At 41.2% G+C, this 23,185-nt stretch overlaps 1 protein-coding gene across 2 annotated transcripts in view; it reads right to left on the minus strand.

Annotated features, from left to right (window-relative positions):
* Window positions 1–14,068, minus strand: part of LOC102444287 (beta-1,3-galactosyltransferase 2-like) — a 91,530-nt gene extending 77,462 nt beyond the window's left edge. For both annotated transcript variants that reach the window (XM_075936730.1, XM_075936729.1), the window contains exons 1-2: window positions 13,722–14,068; window positions 1,715–1,774 (exon numbers count right to left, since the gene is read on the minus strand). The gene's annotated coding sequence lies outside the window, so the exon portion shown is untranslated. The remainder of the gene's footprint in view (window positions 1–1,714; window positions 1,775–13,721) is intronic.
* Window positions 14,069–23,185: the final 9,117 nt, after the last annotated feature.

Genomic DNA, 23,185 nt, shown 5'->3' on the forward strand with positions numbered 1-23,185 from the left:
AGGGACAGGAGCCTTGGCTTACACATTTTCAAGAATATCTAGTGACCATGTGAAATGTCACCAAGGAGCATAATTTTGTAGAACTGTTACTCAGCACTCCTATAATCATTAGCCTTCAAGGAAGTCTCACATACAGAATACTTGGAGTGCAAATATTGAGGCTCCTAGGAGTGATAAGCTGTTTATGCCCTTCTCTTTCTATTTAGGTGTTCAGATATTATGATGAGTAAATAAATCATAAGGACTAACAAGTGCTCTAGACTTCTTTCAGCTTACTACAGTGATATTGTTGATTTTTAGTCTCCTTTGTACATTGCCAGCTCACAAATACTCTGGGGTGAGACACAGTCTTCTGATGACTGAGTTAATATCCACAAATTGGAATTATTTGATATTACAAGATGTGCTTGAATCAAAATACTTTGAACGAAGGCCATTTGTTTAAATCACTAAATCATCTCACCAGAAATGCAGCAATTGTTGGCTCAATTTGTAGGGAAATGAGAAATCCCATTGGTTTTTCTGATTCATCAAAACTGTTCTGAAACCCAGCATAGCAGATTAAGATAATTGAAAGACGTAAGTGTCTGGGGACTAGGAGCGTTCTACCGTGGCATCTGTGTTTGTCAGATGTAGCAACTGCACTGAAAAGGTGACACCATCATGTCATAGTAATACTTGCAGAATGTGTCATAATGCCACTGTTTGAGCTTCATAATTCCCTTTCTGAATAATTTGTTCCCAGCAATATCCAGGCCTGAAAGATTCTCAGCACGGTTCTCGTTCACTGTCTTCAAGAAAGAATCTGTCACTATTTTAACTCATTACAGTTCACTCAAATTGTATAAAGATATGGAAGGAGATTTTGAAAGGCATCTGATTCCAGTTTAAAGCAAGTGGGAGTTGGGAATCAAACTCCCATTTGTTCCCTTAAAGTTCTCCTCCTTGGTGATATTGAAGATTATATATAGAATCTTCACAGATGTATTTCTGTGCTTTCTTGTTAAAGTGCTGCCATTTTTTTCTCTATTACAAACTGAGCAGGTTGAATAACAGAGCAGGCTGGCTAGCACAAATTTGTATATACAAATACCAAGTTTATTTCTATGCAACAAACAATACAGTGAGTGTTTAGAAAGCCACTGAGTACGAATTAAATTGTTAAAATGTACGAAAGATGGAATTTATTAGTAAGTATGATTACTTAACTTCATCCTAGCACTGTGTTATTTGTTCTATTTAAAATGTTTCTTCCTGTTTGGATTACTAAAATAATCCTTGTGATTTAGGTTACCAACTACATGCCACATATAGTCTGCGTAAGTCATATATTACAAGGATTCACTGACTAGTTTGAGCATATATTAAGAACAATACAAATATCTAATTCGTAATTATTATTCATTCTAGACAGTTCAACCAGCTTTAAAATAACCAGTTGCTATTTGTAGGCAATAACATGCTTGATACTCAGCTTTATCATGGCCCATGGATAAGTGCCCAAATGATCACAAGGACAGGGAGCACAAAGATGTCATTAAGCCATCTTTTCATTACCTAACCTTTCCTGCACCAAGTGCTCCTCAACCCATGACATAATGCAGAATATATCTGATGCCAAGAACATGAAAGGTATGGAGGGCTGGGATGCAGAAAATGTTTGGGTTGCAGCAGGTGTATCTCAGTTTGCCAGTGAGGCAGAACTCATACTTACCCAAAGTGAGCCTTGCCACAGAAAAGGAGAAGCAGCACCATTGTGTTCTCAGAAATAGGACTAGAGTAAAAAGAAAATTAAGATAAGCTCCATCAGCTTCAAGAGAGATTCAAGAAAAAAATTATTAACTTAAGGAAACAGAAAATTAAACCACTCAGCCATCCAGTGAAAGATGATAGGAGCTTGGGTTAACCCGTTACATTTTTTTTCTTTCTCTTTAAGCGGTAAGCCTCAGAAATGGCCATGAAAAAGGATTGTGTTAATTAAGGGTTTATTCCTCTTGTGACTGAGACAAAACAATAGGCCCCAGCTCTGCTTACATTTACATCAGTTTTTCACCATTATAACTCTACAAACTTTAGAGGAATTACTGCTGATTTACTCTGGGCAAGTGAGAACAGAATTAAGCCCATGTACTTTAGAGCAATGGAATTCAATTTACATACATGGATATTCTTGAATTGAAAATGGCCCTTTTAAAATCATTTAGATATAACTGTGAAAAGAATAGTTATACCCTGATGTAGTCCACTTGGAGTGTGGCTCCATCTCTCCTGGGTCTGTAGACAGCACTCCGGTTCTTTACACACTTGGGCTCTGAATGTGGAGAATCAGCCAGGTGACTGGTGTTGCGAGTATAGTTTGACAAACACACTCAGTTAGCCCACGTTTTGGGTCAGGATGGGACAGCAAACAGTTCAGGAGCTTAGGTCTACACTCAGACTGAGCCTTTAAACAGTCACTAGATACAGGCCATAACTCAGGGCAGAGCAGCAAACAGTCAGGTCTTCTAGTTCTGGCAGAGAGCAAGCACAGGAGTTTTGCAGGTGGGAGATTGCAATCTATGGTTCGGAGCGGTGGCGTGGGGGGCACACTCGCTCCACTTCATCCCATACCAGGGCTGCAACAGTAGAAGACCAGTTTGTCACTGGATCAGCGGGGACCACTGATCCATGCTGTCTCCTTCACTGAACCCTATTTCAGCCAGACCAGGGTCAGCTACCCTGGGTTACTTCCTAACTCCTCTTCTGGGTATACCTGGCTTGGTAGCAGGTTCCCTGAGTCATTGGGGAATGGGGTCTCTGCCAGTTCTTGCAGCTCCTCTGGGTCTAAGCCCTTCAATAGGTCTGGCAGTCCTGACCAGTCCTTCAATTCCATGAGATCTATAGCACTCTTACCTGTTTGGAAGCTTAGTGAAGGCATCTGGTTCCTCTGGCAGCTGGGCTTAGCTCCAACTGAGCTCCTGGGCCTGCCTTTTATATTTCCTGCCCTGCCCCATGACTTCTGGTAAGATGCTGGGGTGGGGCAGGGCTCTGCCCATTAGGGATCAGAGAAGGGTTTCTCCCCCTACAGATCTGTGGACAGCTATTCTGCCTCACTGCACCTGGGATTTCATTGGTTGACAATGCTACGCTTTGGAGAGGTCTACACTTTGGAAGATTGGATTAAGGTATGCAACTCAAGCTATGTAGGATACCTAGCTGGAGTTGGCTTACCTTAAGCACAGCTTGGCACTGACCCCACTGCGGGAACCAATGGGAACAAACACTCCCATCGACTTCCCTTACTCGTTGCAACTGTGAGGAATACAGCCACTGGCCTGAACTGCTCTGAGTGTTTGTCTGATGGGTCTATACTAGACCTGCTATATTGAATGCCAGAATGTTGATCTCTGGCACGTCGAGTGAAGACGTGCCCTTAGATTAGAGACAGAAACAAAAATGTGCTCATTTAATCAAGTTTGTAGGAAGAACTTCTTCAAATGTGACCAAGGGTTGGAAGTGGGGGAAGAGAGAAAGAATACACTATTGAGCCAGGTTTAATGGCCAAGGCAAAAAAAAAAATCTCATTTTTGTGACAAAGTCTTTAACAAGACTAGACAGTGAAGTATTATTTTCATGACAGTCATTGTGGGAAGAGTAGGAAATGGAATAAACACCATGTTATATTTTCATGAAAATGTCCAGTTTGTTATCTGATGGCCCTCTATGGATCTCTCTTGCGGTAATTTATACAGCTACATCTTCAATAGATAAGCTATAGCATCCCCAGTGCAGCAGCAGAGAAGAAAATCTTCATGTCAGATACAGTTCACCTGTCCCTTCCAGCGATTTTTTCTCTTCACCATAAAAATACAGTAATTTACTGTTAGAGTTCTTTTTTTTTTTAAATTTAAGTTGAAGAAAAATGAGAAAATCAAGACACCTGCCATTCTCTGCACTTTCTCCACCAGCCCAAAAGTCAGGATTTTTTTGTCAGCACAAGGTGAAAAACTAAAGATGGCTTCTTAATGCCAGATTCTTACACTGAGTGGCACTTTAGCTTCAGTAGGGCTGCTTTCAGATTAAGGTGTATGCATAAAGCTAACGAGGATATGGCCCTTCATCTCACTATTCTTCTTTGACCCATCTAAAACATGGCACCTTCAAATCCTTTTACTTCTCTCATCTGTTAAATAAGTCCACACTAATTGCAGCTTCTCCATGAACAAGAAAAACGTTTCACTTTGGCCCCCATTCAACAAACCATGTAAGTGCATACTTAACTTTAGCCATACTTAACTTGTAGTAGTGCCACTGCAGGCAATAAGTCTACTCACATGCTTAAGTGCTTTGGTAGCTGTGCTTCAGACAGGCCCAATTCAGTAAATCACATGTAAACACAACTGAGGAAACAAGGGCCACTTAACGTTCTACTCAAAAAGTCCTCAACACCATTAACTACAGGAGATATTTCTTGCTGATAGTATCAGCTATCTGGTCTTTTCCTTATGCCAACCACTAGAGTGCAGTATCACACACACACAGGCAATATGTTATAGTTTAATCATTTGGCAAAAATCTACTGCATCTTTCTACAAGTCATGAAATCATCTTTGGTCCCAAATTTTATCCCTCTCTCCCAGTAGTCTTGCAGACATGCCCAGCATGTGTGCGAACGCTACTTCTGAAATCTCAAACTGTGCAGAGGACAGAATTCTGTTTCATGAAAGATGTTAGAGTTTAGCTTTGGTCTGACTAGAAACAGAGTAGGGTGACTGAAAGGCTGTAAAAAGCAGTTTTGAGTTTATTATGCATTATAAATGAAAAAAATGCTTCTCAAAATGAAACATTGAAATGTTTTTTTTTTCAAAATCCTTAAATAAGAACAGAATATGTTTTTAAATATGTAGCATATGTAATGCTTTTACCAGGTAGTGCCGGCAGTAGCCAGGGCCGGGTTCAATATCTAGGGGTTCCTTTTCATCCATGCCACACAGAACTGGCTTGATCACCCACCCAATAACCTGAGAAATTCACACACATACACCAGTGCCTCTAAGAGGCAATGCTTCCCCACTCACCAGCGCAGAGTCTAAGCATAGAAAAGAAACGTTTAATGAAAAAGGGAGGGAAGTAACATGGCATTAACTTGGGAAAGCATCACAAACAGGGCTCAAAACCAAACTATAAGTAAACATCCCGGCTCAAGCAGATTGAACAATGACCTTTGCCTCTCAGGCTCACAAGTCCAGCAATGTAAGTGTCCCATTCACATACCCAACCCTTCTCTGCACCCCACTCACAATTGCAGTCCTTGGTCAGGGCAGACCAGAGCTCAGAGGTGATTTGCAGAGCTCACTTTCCACAGTTGGGGAGGTGGGGCTAGGAGGCATCTCACCCACTCCACTGGACACTCACCGCTGCTCCTTCCAGCCACTCCCACTGGCCGCCTGCTCCTGCCAGCTGTTCCTGCCGGCCGCTCCCACCAGCCGCCTGCTCCTGCCAGATGCCTTGCTAGCTACCTGCTGCCAATGAGTTTGGATCTGGGCCAAACCTAGTGATTTCAGCTCTCTGTGATCCCAGTTTCTCAGTGATTTCAGCTCTTGACCCACAACAGCGCAGGCCAGCAGAAAAGAAAGAGACTCCTTATGAAGTCTGATTTAGTTCTGTCATTAGAAGGGGGGTGGGGAGAAACATGTTGAACTAGTCTTACAGCTCATGCCTGGAGATCATGAAGCCTGCTGGTTCAGAGCTGCTTGAGCATGATAGAGCACAAGGAAGGTGATGCCATCTGCACAGTCAGTAACACTGACTGAACAACAGACATACCTGGGTAGGTAGAAAGATGGCACTAGATCTGTTCTCCCACTATCACCCTTACAACCTGGAAAGAACCCAAGTACTATACACTGTAGCCTTTCAGAAGGTGAAGAAGCACCATTGGTGAGAGCACTCCAGGACGGCTCCTGCCGGCAAAGGCTTAATACTTCCAGACATCATTTCTTGTAAATAATGAACAAGTTTAAAACTAATGATAATCCAGCTATTTATCAGTACAGGTATTTATACACATAGGTGACGTCTACACTTGCAGGCTTCTTATGCAAGAAGTTTTTGGGGAAGAGATCTTCCCGCAAAAAGTTCATGCACAGGGGTGTGTCCTCACTGCCATGGATGCTCTTGCACAAGAAAGCTCTGATGGCTATTCACAGAATGGCCATCAGAACACCTGTGCTTTTTCCAACAGAGCTTTCTTGCACAGGAAACCCCTGTTGTCCGTCCACATGCCTTTTTGTGCAAGAGCTTTTGCACAAAAAGGCTTATTCCTCGTAGAAAGAGGAGTAACTCCCACCCAACCCCGCTTTCGCTTATCATCTAATAAACCGTCTTGTTAGTCTTTAAAGTGCTACATAGTCCTGTATTTTAATTCAAGGTAAGACATATCTCTGTGGCAATGCAATGTCTAGCAAGCTTAATAAGACTACTAAGGCTGTATTGTTAACTGGCAACACTTATGGCTTGGAGGCATCAAAAGAGGTGCATTGTGTTTTGTTTTGGAACGCTGTACTATCTTCATAGCTCCTGACATCACAGCTGATATTAACAAGGGAGAGAGTGAAGAGATGGCAGGATTGCTTCTTTATCTCTTTATCAGCCAACATTAGAGAAGCTATTTTGTGAGCTGAGCTTCCTGGAAGAGAAATACTAAAGCTAGTAACTGAGCAATTCTTGGCTCCAGTTATGTAAAGAAACATGTTGTTCTTATTAACCTTGAATCCTTCCTTCTTTGCTCGGTTTTAAATGAAAATATGTTCATCATACTATGTAAAGGCTAATAAGTCAATATATGATCCAATCCTAAGTAATGTATTTCCCTCAGATAAAAAATATCTTGCTGTTAACAGTTCAAGCCACTACCCAGTTTAGAGGAAGCATAGGGTTAAAAGCAATAGTGCAGTGGGTTGAGGATAAAACTACTGTACATCTGCAAATTAAACAGTGTGTTAATTAAGTATCGGGTAAACACATACAAAGCATAGGAAAGCGAGTGGGAGTTATGTTGTTGGAGAAAGACTACAAGCAATGAATATTGAAGAGAAGTAAAAATGAAAAAATGAACTTGATTTTCTCTCTGCTTCATTCAAATTGTTACTTTGATCAGTCAAAAAATGTGGAATAGTAATAGAGATGTAGCCATGTTAATCTGGTCTTGCTGAAACAAAAGACAGGACTATGCAGCACTTTAAAGACAAACAAGATAGTTTATTAGGTGATGAGCTTTTGTGGGCCAGACCCACTTCCTCAGATCAAATTATGGAAGAAAATTGGCATGGCCATATATACGAAAAGGATACAATCAAAAAAAGTGAACACATATAAAATTGACAAATCAGATTTTTGAACAGAGGGGGCATGAGGGGTGGAGGTAGTGTTTATGAGATAATGATATTAGAGGTGATAATTGCAGAAGCTATCATTGTAATGGGTAAGATAATTAGCATCTTTGTTAAGGCCAATTCATAATGTGTCAAATTTAAGCATGAATGACAGTTCAGAGGCTTCTTTTTGAAGTCATGTTCTTTTACTCCAATTATTGAGTTTCCTCCTGTATATTGTCTTATTCATTCTCTTTCCTTTTGTATCCCAAAGTGGCCTGTGCATTCATGTAACCATTTTTTGAATGGATCCACTTCTCCTGTTCCTTTGTTTTTTTCTACTAACATGTCAAATTCTTTCAATTCTTTATCTAGTTGTTCGTGGTCAGGATCATATCCTTCTTTATGGCTAGGGATATGTTTCACTGATGTGCCACTTACGTGATTTCTAATCATGGTCCATACTTCTCTCCACACTGCATGTGTTTCAATGTCTGTATTCCCTTTTAACAGTGTCTTTATACGATACATACTATCTATAACTAATTCCCACGGTTCGTTAGGGTAGCTCTTTTGTGCATGTTGTAATCCTATTCTAACTCCTTCTACTTCTGCTTCTTGGGCATTCACTTTTTCTCCTAACACAATAAAGAACGTATTTTCACATTTGGTACAGTAATATCCTGCCTTTGCTTTTCCCCCTTTCGTGCTCCCATCTGTAAATATCCAGTTTTTCTGTTATTCCTGGTATAGCTTTGGGGGCCTTCCAGGGTACTACATTTTTTCCCAGTTTAATGTTTGACCAACTTACTAGCCAGCTATAATACAATTTTGCCCAAATATGTTTCTGACTCTGAAAGGTTGGTAGTATTATGTCCATGATTAGCCATGATAAAGCTGACACCTTTGGGTTATGTAAAGTAAGACCTACGCTCATCATTAAAAAGTACCTATCTTTTATTTCATTAAAACCCATAATAGTTTTCCATATTCACCATAATGTCTTTGGGGTCCGTTAAATTGCAAAATCCACCTATCTACCTCTTCCTGTTTTTTCTCCTTGTGTTGCACTTCCTGTTACCCACCATTTATTCCAGTTAATTTGTAAATCTATCGGGGGTCTCTTAGATCCCCACCTTTTTATCAGAGTGGGGTATTTCAACTTTATTAAGGGTTTTATTTTATGTCCTAACCATTGAATACTTGCCCTATTATAATTTACCATGCCTAAAACTTCCTGTAGCTGTTTGAGGGTTTTCGGAGGGCTGTTTAACCACTTACCTATACCAGTGGGGTAAATGGTACCTATTGTTATTTTATTTTCTGTCATCTGAATTCCTAGAAAGGAGTACTCAGTTTGGGCCATAGCTACTTTTCTTTCGTTTATCTGCCATCCCTGAGAGGTTAAATGTTCTATAACTTCTTGTTTTAATTTTTTAATTTTTCAATTTTTTCTGGTGTCTTTTCTCTTATGAAAAGGCCATCTACATAGAATATTATTTGGGGATCTTGTTCTCAACCTAGTTGACTAAGGGTATACCTAATGGCATCCATTGCTAATGCTCATGAATTTTTATAACCTTGGGGTAATTCGTTCCACCTATAGTATTTTCCTCCAATTGAAAAATTTAAGGCTCCTTTTTTATCTTTTATAGGTATACTATAAAACATATCATTTGAATCTATTAGCGCTCCCCATTTTAATTCTCCTTTTTGTTTTAAATATTGTTCTATGGTTGGTTCATCCCAAGGAGTGGTAAAGGCAATTGATTGTGTTTCTTCATTTATTTTTCTATAATCTATTAACATTTGCCACTTTCCCTTTTCCTTTTTCTCTATCCCCCATGCTAGACTCCTATATTGGGTGTGTTCAGTTTTTCCTTTCTAGTAACTCTTTTAATAACTGATTAATGGGTTCTTTTCCTTTCGCTTTTGTTGGTATACTGTTTACCTTCTGGGATCTGAATTTATTCTCGTCAATTTGTGGGATATGTAATTTTTCATTTGATATTTGTATTAGAAATAATGCTTTTAAATCCTGTTGTATTGCTGGGTTCTGTGTTATTATATCCATGCCTAGTATATTCTCTTCCCCTAGTACTTCCATGGTTTTTGTTACATTCTGTCCCTGTTTTACTTCTATTACCCCTGTTCGATACATTTTATCTCCATTTAGCCCTGACACTCATATTTTACGCTTTCTTTCTTTATGTGGTACTTTTGCTTCATCTCTTATGGTTATTTGGGTCCCTGTATCTAATAACCATTTAAATTGTTCATACCATAAAATCTCAAGTATAATGTGCACTTTTTCCCGTTTTTTCCTAGCATCAGAGTCGGAGTGCCCATTATCTATAGAAGGTTTTTTTGTAAAGTTTTAAAATCACCCTTTGCAGGCACGAGTTGGGCGGGGGAGGGGGCAGGCATGAGCTGGGCGGAGAGGGGCCCCTCCCAGCAGACATGAGCATGGCATGCTGGGAGGAGGAGACACCCCCCTCTGGCAGGCATGAGCTCAGTGCACTGGCAGCTGGGAGGGGGAGGTTCCCCCGGCAGGCGCAAGCTCAGAGCCCGTGAGCTCAGCTGAGGAGGGGAACCCCATGGCAGGTGTGAACCCCTTCCTTCCTATGCATACTGTAAAATCTCGAGTATAATGGGTGTGCGCATTATAGATAAGAGTTTAGTTTATTCAAGAATTCTGAGGTTTAAAAGGCAGTTGCGCATTATACATAGGTGCGCATTATACTCGAGATTACGGTAATTTCCAGTGTCCCAATTTAATACTTTGGCACTTATATAAATTCTATTGTCTTTTTCCCTTAGATTGTTTCCGGGCCCTTGGTTTGGGGCTTCTGCTATTCGTTTTTTGATTTAGGGAATTTTGTCCATTCTTGCCATCCTTTTTCTATTGCTGTCTGTTTTTGTTCTTGGGGTATCATCTTTTTTAAATCTTCTCTACTGTGTCCATTTCCTAACAGAAAACCAAATATGGCTCTTTCTTCCTTACTTGGGTCTTTCCCCTTCTTCAGGGTTTGGAAATTTTCGCACGTTTTATGCGCGTCTTTTGGGGGTTCATATGTAGGTGCTGGGGTGTGTTTGCATATTACTTCCAAATCATTTAAAGTTTCCAATATTCCCCAAACACTATTCCCTGTTAGGGCTGTTAGCCATAATTTCAGGCTTTGGTTTCCTTCCTCATTTCTACTCCTTACCATACCATTTGTGCTGTTACTCTGTCCATTGTTCTCAATCCTGGATCCCTTATATATTTAAATTGGTGAGGATCAGCTCTCTGTGATTTACAAAAGGTAGATTGTGCCAAACCAACCTGATCTCCTTTTTTGAGAAAGTAACAGATTTTTTTAGATAAAGGAAATGCAGTGGATCTAATCTACCTCTACTTTAGTAAGGCATTTGATACAGTATCACATGGGGAATTACTGGTTAAATTGGAAAAGATAGGGATTAATATGAAAGTTGAGAGGTGGATAAGCAACTGGTTAAAGGGGAGACTACAGCGGGTTATATTGAAAGGTGAACTGTCAGGTTGGAGGAAGGTTACTAGCGGAGTTCCTCAGGGATCAGTTTTGGGGCCAATTTTATTTAATCTTTTTATCGCTGACCTTGGCACCAAAAGTGGAAGTGTCCTGATAAAATTTGCGGATAACACAAAGTTGGGAGCTATTGCCAATTCAGAAAAGGATCGGGATATCATACAGGAAGATCTGGATGATCTTGTAAATTGGAGTGATAGCAATAGGATGAAATTTAATAGTGAGAAGTGTAAGGTTATGCATTTTGGGATTAATAACAAGAATTTTAGTTATAAGCTGGGGACACATCAGTTGGAAGTAACGGAGGAGGAGAAGGACCTTGGAGTCCTGGCTGATTATAGGATGACTATGAGCCGCCATTGTGACATGGCCATGAAAAAGGCTAATACGATCTTGGGATGTATTAGGCGAGGTATTTCCAGTAGAGATAAGGAGGTGTTAGTGCCATTATACAAGGCATTGGTGAGACTCCATTTGGAATACTGTGTGCAGTTCTGGTCTCCCATGTTTAAGAAGGATGAATTCAAACTGGAAGAGGTACAAAGAAGGGCCACTAGGATGATCCGAGGAATGGAAAACCTGTCTTATGAAAGGAGACTCAAGGAGCTTGGCTTGTTTACTTTAACCAAAAGAAGGCTGAGGGGAGACGTGATTGCACTTTTTAAATATATTAGAGGGATAAATACCAGGGAGGGAGAGGAATTATTTAAGCTTAATACCAATGTGGACACAAGAACAAATGGATATAAGCTGGCTAGTAGGAAATTTAGACTTGAGATTAGAAGAAGGTTTCTAACCATTAGAGGAGTGAGGCTCTGGAATGGCCTTCCAAGGGAAGTAGTGGGGGCAAAAGATCTATCTGGTTTCAAGATTGAACTAGATGGGTTTCTGAAGGGGATGGTTTGATGAGATAACATGATCTTGGCAACTAATTGACCTTTCACTATCAGTGGAAAATAGGTCAATGGAGGGATGATAGGAATTACTATAGAGAACTTTCTGGGTGTCTGGCTGGTGAGTCTTGCCCACATGCTGAGGGTTTAGCTGATCGCCATATTTGGGGTCGGGAAGGAATTTTCTTTCAGGGTAGATTGGCAAAGACCCTGTAAGTTTTTCGCCTTCCTCTGTAGCATGGGGTATAGATCACAGCTGGAGAATTCTCTGCATCTTGGGGTCTTAAAAGTATTTGAAGGCTTCAATATTGGAGATATAGGTGAGAGGATTATTCTAGGAGGGGTGGGTGAGATTCTGAGGCCTGCACTGTGCAGGGGGTCAGACTAGATGATCTTAGTAGTCCCTTCTGACCTTAAAGTCTATGAGTCTATGCTGCTAACTGTTCTTGGGCTGCTGTTGTGGGTTGTTAAAATAGGAAGGAAATTCCAACAGCTGCAGCTTTAACATCTTCCTTTAACTTTATGCAACTCTCTGGTAAGGTTCCTCCCTGACCTGTAGCTGCTATTGATAAGGCTATTGGGGCTGGTTGATTTAACGGCCAGTCCTCATTCCCTATAGCTGAACTCATTTTCATCAGCCCTCCTGAATAACCAGGATTTCCTGTTAATATAGTTAGCTCTGGTTGTGAAATTAATTCATTCATATTTTCCATTACTAGCCTTCCTACCCACACTGCTGGGTTCTCTCCCTGTCTCCTTTGGGTTCGACTTATTAAGTCATTCATTTCTATTCAGGATCTTTCCCTTGATTCCATAGTGGCTATGGGTGGAAGCCTTCCCCTCTGTTTATATATTATTTGTGTTATCGGATGAGCCTTGACTGAATCATCTCCAGCCTCAACCTTTTCTCCTATCCCCGTCTCACATTTACATTCCGTTAGCATATCCCATGGGTACAAACCTCCTTTTGCTTCTTTTTTCCTTTCTTCCTTTTGATTTTTGTCTATGACTGATTCAGGATAAGGAGAGGATGGGGCTGTTGGTTTTATCATATCTTTTTCCCATTATTCCCCTTTTTCTCTCTCTCCCGAGTTTCTTTTTTTAATATGGCTTGTAGGGTATTTACTGTGCCTTCTAATCTAGTTATTGTATTTCCGGCTTTTTTTAACCAGTGCCAAAGTACACAGACCTCTTTATTTGGATCCCATTTGTCGGCTGTCCTCTAGTACCTCTCCTATCAACTTGTCAGTCGTTTGACTTAGCAATTTTAATATTTCTGGGGTACCCCCTTTTCAATACGGATCTGTCATATCTGCTATTCTTTCTAATATGTTTTGCAGTTTTTTATAATCTGTTTCTATAGATATGTTTTTTTTTGTGTTACATCTGGTAATGGTACTTTGCTTTTAACTCCCATTTGACTAGATCATTATTAGCCATTAAACATCTCAACCCTGAACATGTTACATGTAGAGTATATGTATGATTTTCTTCCCCTGTTGCTAGAACTGCTCCTATTTTGAGCATGTGTTCTTCACTCTCATCCTTATTATGCTATAATCAGAGGTTGAGAGTCTTCTTCTGTCTTGTTTAACTCATCAAAGGAACACCCTCTGCTCTCATCTAATCCTGTTCATGATGCCATTTCGGTAACCGGGTTTGGTTCTTTAAAGTATTTGAAACCACAGACAAAGGAATACTTCTTTTAAGGGTCAAACAAAGATTTTTATTTTTCTGTTTACTTTATAATTAATTTTCCATTTAACTAAATTCACTATCACTGATTCTTTTAAGACTGTACTATACAAATAAAAAGTAGAAAAACAGTACAGTTAAAAAACAAGAAATAATAACTCTTCCTACAGATATACCCTCCAGATTTACCTTTAAACAATTTGTGGAGTTATCAAATATATAATACTCACGTTAAGAAAGATAGAAGCATTGTTTAGATTCAGGAGATATTCTTTTCTTTATGTCTCTCCTTTTTTGGATTTTTCGTTGCCACTTATTACTGGTGTTGTTCCCCTTTCGGAGCTTATGTGTGGCAGTGAGATTCAGCGCCGGGGAGGGAGCCCTGCTTGATCAGACCTAGCTTTTTGGATCTGCAACCCGTCCACTCTTGGTCTGTTCTGTCCAACCTTATATACCCTGTTTCTGTATTTCGGTATTCCTCCACTCACTTGACAATTGCTAATGTTAGATTTTTGTTGTCTCATTCTGCCTTTTCAAAATGTTTGTCTTCTCCATTTGGTATTTTCAGCACTTTGTTGCATATTGCAGTCTGTATTACTTACTTCCCTAAAGATGGGGTTACTGTTGGTCATCCAATCAAATTTTGTTTTTTTTATCTTACATCTCTTGTATATCACAATTCTGCCTTTCCTTTACATTTACAATTAAACTGGTGCTCATTTGACATATTCTGGGTAGGCCTCAACACCTTCCTTTATATAGTTATGTAAAGAAACATATTGTTCTTATTAACCTTGAATCCTTCCTTCTTTGCTCAGTTTTAAATGAAAATATGTTCATCATACTATGTAAAGGCTAATAAGTCAATATATGATCCAATCCTAAGTAATGTATTTCCCTCCGATAAAAAATATCTTGCTGTTAACAGTTCAAGCCACTACCCAGCTTAGAGGAAGCATAGGGTTAAAAGCAATAGTGCAGTGGGTTGAGGATAAAACTACTGTACATCTGCAAATTAAACAGTGTGTTAATTAAGTATCGGGTAAACATACACAAAGCATAGGAAAGTGAGTGGGAGTTATGTTGTTGGAGAAAGACTACAAGCACTGAATATTGAAGAGAAGTAAAAATGAAAAAATGAACTTGATTTTCTCTCTGCTTCATTCAAAATTGTTACTTTGATCAGTCAAAAAATGTGGAATAGTAATAGAGATATAGCCATGTTAGTCTGGTCTTGCTGAAACAAAAGACAGGACTATGCAGCACTTTAAAGACTAACAAGATGGTTTATTAGGTGATGAGCTTTTGTGGGCCAGACCCACTTCCTCAGATCAAATTATGGAAGAAAACAGGCATGACCATATATACCAAAGGGATACAATCAAAAAAAGTGAACACATATAAAACTGACATATCAGATTTTAGAACAGAAGGGGGATGAGGGGGGGAGGTGAATGTCTATGAGATAATGATATTAGAGGTGGAAGCTATCTTTGTAATGGGTAAGATAATTAGCATCTTTGTTAAGGCCCATTCATAAAGTGTTAAATTTAAGCATGAATAACAGTTCAGAGCGTGGAGCGTGGAGAGGAGGAAAACAACCCAGTGTTAAGGAGACTCAGCATGGAGTAGCAGAAGGAACCACCAGTCCTGCTAAAGGCTACAAGGGGAGGTGAGGAGTTGAGCAGAGGGTGTTGGAGGGCTCCATTACCCCCCACCCTTCGGGGCAAGAAGAGGGCTTTCTGGTCAGCCATGACTGTCCCAGGGCTTCAGCCGAATACAACATCCTTTATGCTAAGGGCCAGGAAGGCCCAGGGACAAAAACTCTGCAGGTGAGGGCCGTGCTGCAGTCCTCAAAGTGTGGGACAGTGCACAGAACAGTGGTCAGGGTCTCAGGAGGGAGACTGACCTTGCCACAGTGGGTAATTGAGGTTTATAAATGCTTGGTGGAAATCCTGAAGTTTCTGGTCTCTGTCTGTGGGATTAGAGCAGATGCGGTTGTATTGAAGGGCTTGGCTATAGATGATGGATCGTATCGTGTTCTGGATTGGAACTGGAGGCAAGTAGGTAACTGTATAAGTCAGTGGGTTTTCTGTAGAAAGTGTTATCTTATTTACCATTGGTGATTTGTACTGTGGTGTCCAGGAAATGGATCTCTTGTGTAGAATGGTCCAGGCTGAGATTGATGTTGGGGTGTAGGTTGTTAAAGTCTCTGTGGAATGCATCCAGTGTTTCTTGGCCATGGGTCCAGATCATAAAGATGTCATTGATGTAGCGTAAGTAGAGAAAGGGTAAAAGGGGATGAGACCTGAGGAAATGTTGTTCTAAGTCAGCCGTAGAGATGTTAGTGTACTGTGGGGCCATGCTGTGCCACTGATCTGGAGGTATAAGTTATCCTCAAATTGGAAATAATTGTGGGTGGGAACGAAGTTACATAGATCTGCTACCAGATTGGCAGTGGTGTCCTCTGGGATAGTGTTTCTAATTGCTTGTAATACGTCTTCATGCGGGATGTTGCTGTAGAGAGCTTCAACATCCATGGTAGCGAGCATGGTGTTATCAGGGAGGTTATCGATATTTTGTAGTTTTCTCAGGAAGTCAGTAGTATCTCGGAGATAGCTGGGAATGTTGGTTGCGTAGGTTTTAAGAAGAAAGTCTGCATAGCTGTATAATCCAGTAATGAGCGTGCTGATACCTGAGATGATGGGACGTCTGGGGTGTCCAGGTTTATGAAGTTTGGGAAGCAAATAGAATAATCCCGGTCAGGGTTCAGAAGGTGTTTCTGTGTGGATTTGGTCCCGAGTAGATGTAGGGAGTTCTTTAAGGACACAGTGTAATTTCTTTTGGTATTCTGAAGTGGGATTAGAGGAGAGAGGTCTGTAAAATGTGGTGTTGGAGAGTTCTCTAGTTGCATTCTGGCCATAGTCGGCCTTATTCATAATGACCACAGCACCCCCTTTGTCAGCTGGTTTGATTATAATGTTTTGGTTGTTTTTGAGACTCTGGATACCATAGTGTTCATTGTGGCTGTGATTGTATGTCACTTGATGTTGTTTGTGGATAATGTCAGTCTGTGCATTGTTGCAGAAGCTTTGTATATAGAAATCCAGATTGTAATTCGTCAGGGGGAGTCCATATAGAATTATTTTTCTTTTGGTGTTGATAGGGGGAATCTGGTTGGTCAGACTGATGTTCATTGGTAGTTTGGAAATATTCTCGTAGGCAGAGGCGGCAAAAGAAAGCCTCAAGGTCACCACAAAGAAAAAACAGTTTCTTGCCATTTCAAACACACTGGGCATTGTCTCAACAACCTGACTACATGTATCCTGCTTCAAAGAGACTTTAACACAAGACTTCAAAGAGAAGCCTCTGAACTGTCATTCATGCTTAAATTTGACACTTTACGAATGGGCCTTAACAAAGATGCTAATTATCTTACCCATTACAAAGATAGCTTCCGCAATTATCACCTCTAATATCAATATCTCATAGGCACTACCTCCACCCATCATCCCCCCCTCTGTTCTAAAATCTGATTTGTCAATTTTATATGTGTTCACTTTTTTGGATTTTATCCCTTTGGTATATATGGTCATGACAATTTTCTTCCACAATTTGATCTGAGGAAGTGTGTCTGGCCTATGAAAGCTCATCACCTAATAAACCATCTTGTTAGTCTTTAAAGTGCTGCATAGTCCTGTCTTTTGTTTAAAGAAAATATGGGCCTTATTCTCATTTCTTCCACTCTGAACAGTAAAGAGACCTTCAGTTACATTTTATCCATTTTTAGGCCTCTACACACTCAGGCCTACTTTACTCTAGAGCAGACAGGTTGGTTTAAGGTACACAACTCCAGCTACAAAATATGAAATGCGTAGCTAGAGTCGGCTTACCTTAAGCTGAGCCATGGAAACACCCACACAGCCAACAGAAGCACACTCTCTCATTGGCTTCCCTTACTCTTCACAGAATGGGGAGTACTGGACACCAGCAAGGGCTGCCCTCAGTAGACCTGCTAAATTGAATGCTAGATCTGGAGGGTCGATCTTTTCGCTAGTGTAGACATGCTCTAAGGGTGTTATGAAGGGATCTGCTTACTCTGAGTTAAATTCAGACATTAGAACTAGTCAGAAAGTGGATTTTTCTTTTTCCTCATGAAAACTTCAAAGTTTTCCATTAGTAATCCAAACATTTTTTTTAATTTTCAACCTTTTTAAAAAGGAAAATATGCCCCTTCCATTAATGATTTAATTTTTTAAAGCCTTCCCCTAGGCCACACCAGAATCAGCCCCCACCCCCACCCACACCCCGCCAGCACCGGTTGCACCCTTGGTGGACCAGTCTCAGGCACTAGGAAGGCAGGATAAGGGACATCCCAATGGTAGGGAGGTATGGTGGGTTCTGGAGTGGCCTAGAGGACAAGGCATCTGCCTGGGGAGCACAAGGTGATGGACTTGAATACTTCATCCTCCTGACAGCTCTGGTCACCCCCTGGATGACCTGGCTCTGGCAGCAGAATAAGGGACATCCTCAAGATAGCAAGGTGGGGTAGGTTCTAGTGTTGCCTCGGGGCTAGGATAACCACTGGGGGAGCACAGGGTGGTGGGTTTGAATGCTATGCCCCCCACCAGCATCAGTCACCCTCCCTTTTTATTTTGGGACTACTCTCCTGTCCCTTTTTATTTTGAAGGAAGGATCAGATTTAGAAAGGAGTCACACTTCCATTGATAGGTTGTCATGCAAAAATTTGTACAAGAAAATGTATTTGACCTACACAACATTGTCTCCTTTCTGTATTAGTTTTAAGTACATAATTTTATTTTTTCGGGGTGGTGATTTTTTTCCACAGATCAGACAAATTTAATTTGAAATACTCATTATGTACATGAGCCAAAATCTGCTGAACCAAGACAACCCACTGAAGTTTATAGAAGTGTTTCTAACAAATTTCAGTGGGTTTTCAGTGAGGCTTCATATGAGGAATATGTAAAAAGATTAGGAAGAGAATCTTAGGTAGTAAACTTGGGGTTGGGAGATGGATTGGTTTTGCTGCTCTGTCACAGCTTTGACCTTCCTCTGGAAAGGTAAGTTTGGGATTTGGGATTTGGGATTTTAGTTGTTAAGATCCTAATGGTTTTTTATTTTATTGTTCAAAGATAATGACTCTAACAACAAAATCTTTGATAAATTACCATTCATTGTTTTATTTTCATTCAAGTCACTAGAGATAGAATGAGCACTTACAAAAATTAAATAGACTTGCTTGGCTCCTGGGTAAGGTAGGGTGGGAGACCTTTGCTCCCAAAAGGGAGAGGGGCTCAGGTGAAAAGGGAGGGAACTGGGGGCACCCAGCCCTCAGTGCCACCTAAAGCATGCTGTCTGGTGCTTCACAGGTCCTGGGGCTCCTGGTAGGCTGCAGAGCATTTGCCCCCTTTGGACCACACTCCCCCCTTTGGGGCTTTGTGTAGCCATAAGATGTAAGTGCAAGCAACCCCATTTTACCCCAAGCCAATACTGAAATCACAAATTCGCAATAGAAAGATTTTTACTGGAAGCTCAGACCTACACATTTCCCTCAAAGTTATCTGCAAGCTAACTACTGAAGGAAGAGCGACGAGGAGTCCTGTGGCACCTTATAGACTAACTGAAGTGTAGGAGCATAAGCTTTCGTGGGCAAAGACCCACTTCGTCAGATGCATGTAGTGGAAATTTCCAGAGGCAGGAATAAATATGCAGGCCAGGATCAGGCTGGAGATGACCAGGTGGATCCAATCAAGGAGGATGAGGCCCACTTCTAGCAGCTGATCTGGAGGTGTGAATTCCAAGAGAATAGAAGCTGCTTTTGTAGTTAGCAAGCCATTCACAGTCTTTGTTTAATCCAGAGTTGATTGTGTCAAACTTAAAGAGGAACTGTAGCTCAGCAGTTTCTCTTTGAAGTCTGGTCCTGAAGTTTTTTTGCTGCAGGATGGCTACTTTTAGATCTGCAATTGTGTGTCCAGGAAGATTGAAGTGTTCCCCTACAGGTTTTTGTATGTTGCCATTCCTAATATCAGATTTGTGTCCATTGATTCTTTTACGTAGGGACTGTCCTGTTTGGCCGATGTATATAGCAGTGGGGCATTGTTGGCACATGATGGCATATATTACGTTGGTGGATGTGCAGGAGAATGTACCAGTGACAGTATGGCTGATCTGGTTAGGTCCTGTGATGGTGTTGCTGGTGTATATATGTGGGCAGAGTTGGCACCGAGGTTTGTTGCAAGGATTGGTTCCTGAGTTCGAGTTATTATGGTGCGGTGTGTAGTTGCTGGTGAGAATATGCTTCAGGTTGGCGGGTTGTCTGTGGGCAAGGACCGGCCTACCTCCCAAGGCCTGTGAGAGCGAGGGATCATTGTCCAGGATGGGCTGAAGATCACTAATGATGCGTTGGAGAGGTTTTAGCTGGGGACTATAGGTGATGGCCAGTGGTGTTCTGTTGGTTTCTTTCTTGGGCTTGTCCCGTAGCAGGAGGCTTCTGGGTACACGTCTGGCTCTGTCAATCTGTCTCCTCACTTCCTCGTGTGGGTATCGCAGTTTACAGAATGCTTGTTGAAGGTCTTGTAGGTGTAGGTCTCTGTCTGAGGGGTTGGAGCATATGCGGTTGTACCTCAGTGTTTGGCTGTAAACAATGGATCATGTGGTGTGTCCGGGATGGAAACTGGAGGCATGTAGGTAAGTATAGCGGTCGGTAGGTTTTCTGTATAGGGTGGTATTGATATGACCGTCACTTATTTGTATCGTGGTGTCCAGGAAATGGATCTCCCGTGTAGATTGGTCCATGCTGAGGTTGATGGTGGGGTGGAAGCTGTTGAAATCATGGTGAAATTCTTCCAGAGTCTCCTTCCCATGGGTCCAGATGATGAAGATGTCATCGATGTAGCGTAGGTAGAGAAGGGGTGTAAGTGGACGAGAGCTGAGGAAGCGTTGTTCCAGGTCAGCCATAAAAATGTTGGCGTATTGTGGGGCCATGCGGGTGCCCATAGCAGTGCCACTGGTCTGGAGGTATATGTTGTCACCAAATCTGAAATAGTTGTGTGTGAGGATAAATTCACAGAGTTCAGCCACCAGTTGTGCTGTGGCATCATCAGGAATACTGTTCCTGACAGCTTGTACTCCATCTGCATGTGGGATGTTTGTGTAGAGAGCCTCTACATCCATGGTGGCTAGGATGGTGTTTTCTGGAAGATCACCTATGCATTGTAGTTTTCTCAGGAAATCCGTAGTGTCACGAAGGTAACTGGGAGTGCTGGTGGCGAAGGGTCTGAGCAGAGAGTCCACATAGCCAGACAGTCCTTCAGTAAGAGTGCCAATGCCCGAGATGATGGGGCGTCCGGGATTTCCAGGTTTGTGGATCTTGGGTAATAGATAGAACAACCCTGGTCGGGGCTCTAAAGGTGTGTCGATTGCAGATTCAGACTAACACGGCTACCCCTCTGATACTGAAGGAAGAGTAAATCATTTGTAACATAGGACAATCTCTCCTTTTCGTTCCCTCAACCATAAATAATCACTTCTTCCAACAATATTTAGCACTTCTAGCCATATAACTCTTATGTCAAGTGTGATAGCTTAAGATACTATTTTTCTTCAGGGTGGTTGTGATTTGTCACATGATCCAGGTTTTGTCACATCATGTAGCTGAAACTGCGATATGATTTAGGAAGGGATTGCTGAGCCCTCAGCTGTCCCTCATTTCAGTGAGGACACAAAGTACTCAGCTCCCTGGAGGCTCAACCCTTGTGGTTGTCAAACGAAACAAGAGTTAAGTTTGGGTTGCTTCAGGAGTTATAGTTTTATGTCATTAAACATTATATGCATACAGTTCAGGCTACTTTACTATATTCTATGTATCTTTTTGTAGACAGATCATTGAGTGATTTTATGAAGGAACAAGCTCATTTATGAATTACGTCTATACAAGTACATTAAAGGTGGTAAAACATTTACTATTACCCTAATGAATCTAGTCTCATCTCTAGAAGAAAAACAAGGTTGGCAATTCATGCCGTTAGTGTTTAATGGAAAAAAATTATGTGCCGCTATATACTATTTAGTTCACCATTTTCTAGCTAATTCATTATGCATTATCAAAAGCATTTCACAAACTGCAGTCAGTGGATTTCTTCAACAAGCCAGGCAGGAATGATATTAGACTGCAATTTTGATCAAAAAAATAAGTAAAAAAATACATAACCGTCAATGCAGCATACAAAGATCAATATATACGCTCCTTGCTGGTCTATGTCACCTATTATATGTTTAGGATTGTACAGGTAATAAGCTCTCTACAGAAATTATCTAGAGTTTTTCTTAAATGGGGAGTTGGTTTAATTGTCATGTACAAAAAAGATCATGTAACAAATGTTAAAATCCTTGGGCCAAGTCCTCTGCTGCTGTAAACTGTCGTAGATCCCTGATTTACATTGAGGGTCTGGCCTTTAATATGCCTATGGAATGAACATGCAAAAACAAACAAACAAACAATAAAACAAAAAAACCCACATTTGATCTTTAAACAGAACTGTCATCATGACATTCTTTATAGGGCTAAGCTGTTTATAGATTTATGTTAAATCGGTTTGGCTAGAACACAAGGGACCTATAGTCCACATCCTCTATGTTGAGCTAAGACAGTTTGCATATCTATATCTGGGACCTTACATCCAGATAGCAAATTTGCTAACATATGTTTATGACCTGTTACCTAGCTAGATAAATAAAAGGCAGGATAGGATGTGGTTTCATATCTGTACTCTCACACTTAACAGGTACATCACAAGGAAAGAATCAAAAGTAACCGGAGAACTAAATTAACACGTGAGAGTTATCTAATGTTATCCATCATTACACACACACCTGCCTATGAAGTAGGTATACCCTAATATTTTGGGGAGTGGGGATGCCAGTTTGGATATAGAAGGAGGGCCCTATAAGAAATGGGTGCCAGAGATTCATGCAATTTAGGAGAAAGGTGTGCTTGTTTCTAAGCTAGTTTCTAAGGGTACATCTACACTAGCCACCCTCGTTCGGACTAGGGTGGCTAATGTGGTCATTCGAACTTGCAAATGAAGCCCGGGAATTAGGAGCTTTATTTCGAACTACCTAGCCCGTGTCGGGTGTAGCCACGGGCAGGTAGTTCGAACTACAGGGAATTTAAAAATGGCAGCTCCTGGGAACATGCAAATGAAGCCCGGGATATTTAAATCCCGGGCTTCATTTACAAGTTTGAATGACTACATTAGCCACCCTAGTGTAGATATACCCTAATTCTTTAAGCCAGGAGTGAGGAGCCTTTTTGGGTCAGGGACACACACAAGTGAAAAGCAAGCTCTGGCCCCATACTGGGAGAGAGAAAGGGAGGTACAGGGGCTCAGGGCTTATTCCCAGGTCAGATTAACTCTTTTGGGGGCCTTGGGCCAGTAGATTTTATGCCCCCGTCCAGTGCTCTGGGGTCGGGCCAAAAATGAGGGGTTCAATGAGCATGAGGGTGCTGCTGGGTAATGGGCTGGGGTGCAGGGTCTGGGAAAAGAAGGGGGCAGGAGCAGGGTGGGGAATGTAGGGTCTTTGAAGGAGGTTGCAGAAGTGGGATGAAAGTGTGGGATCTGATAAGGAGGGGGTGGAGGTATGGGGTCTGGGTGGGAAGGAAAGAGATTTG

The sequence above is a fragment of the Pelodiscus sinensis genome, chromosome 9 (assembly GCF_049634645.1).
Source record: "Pelodiscus sinensis isolate JC-2024 chromosome 9, ASM4963464v1, whole genome shotgun sequence".
In the NCBI taxonomy this organism is placed as follows: Eukaryota; Metazoa; Chordata; order Testudines; family Trionychidae; genus Pelodiscus; species Pelodiscus sinensis.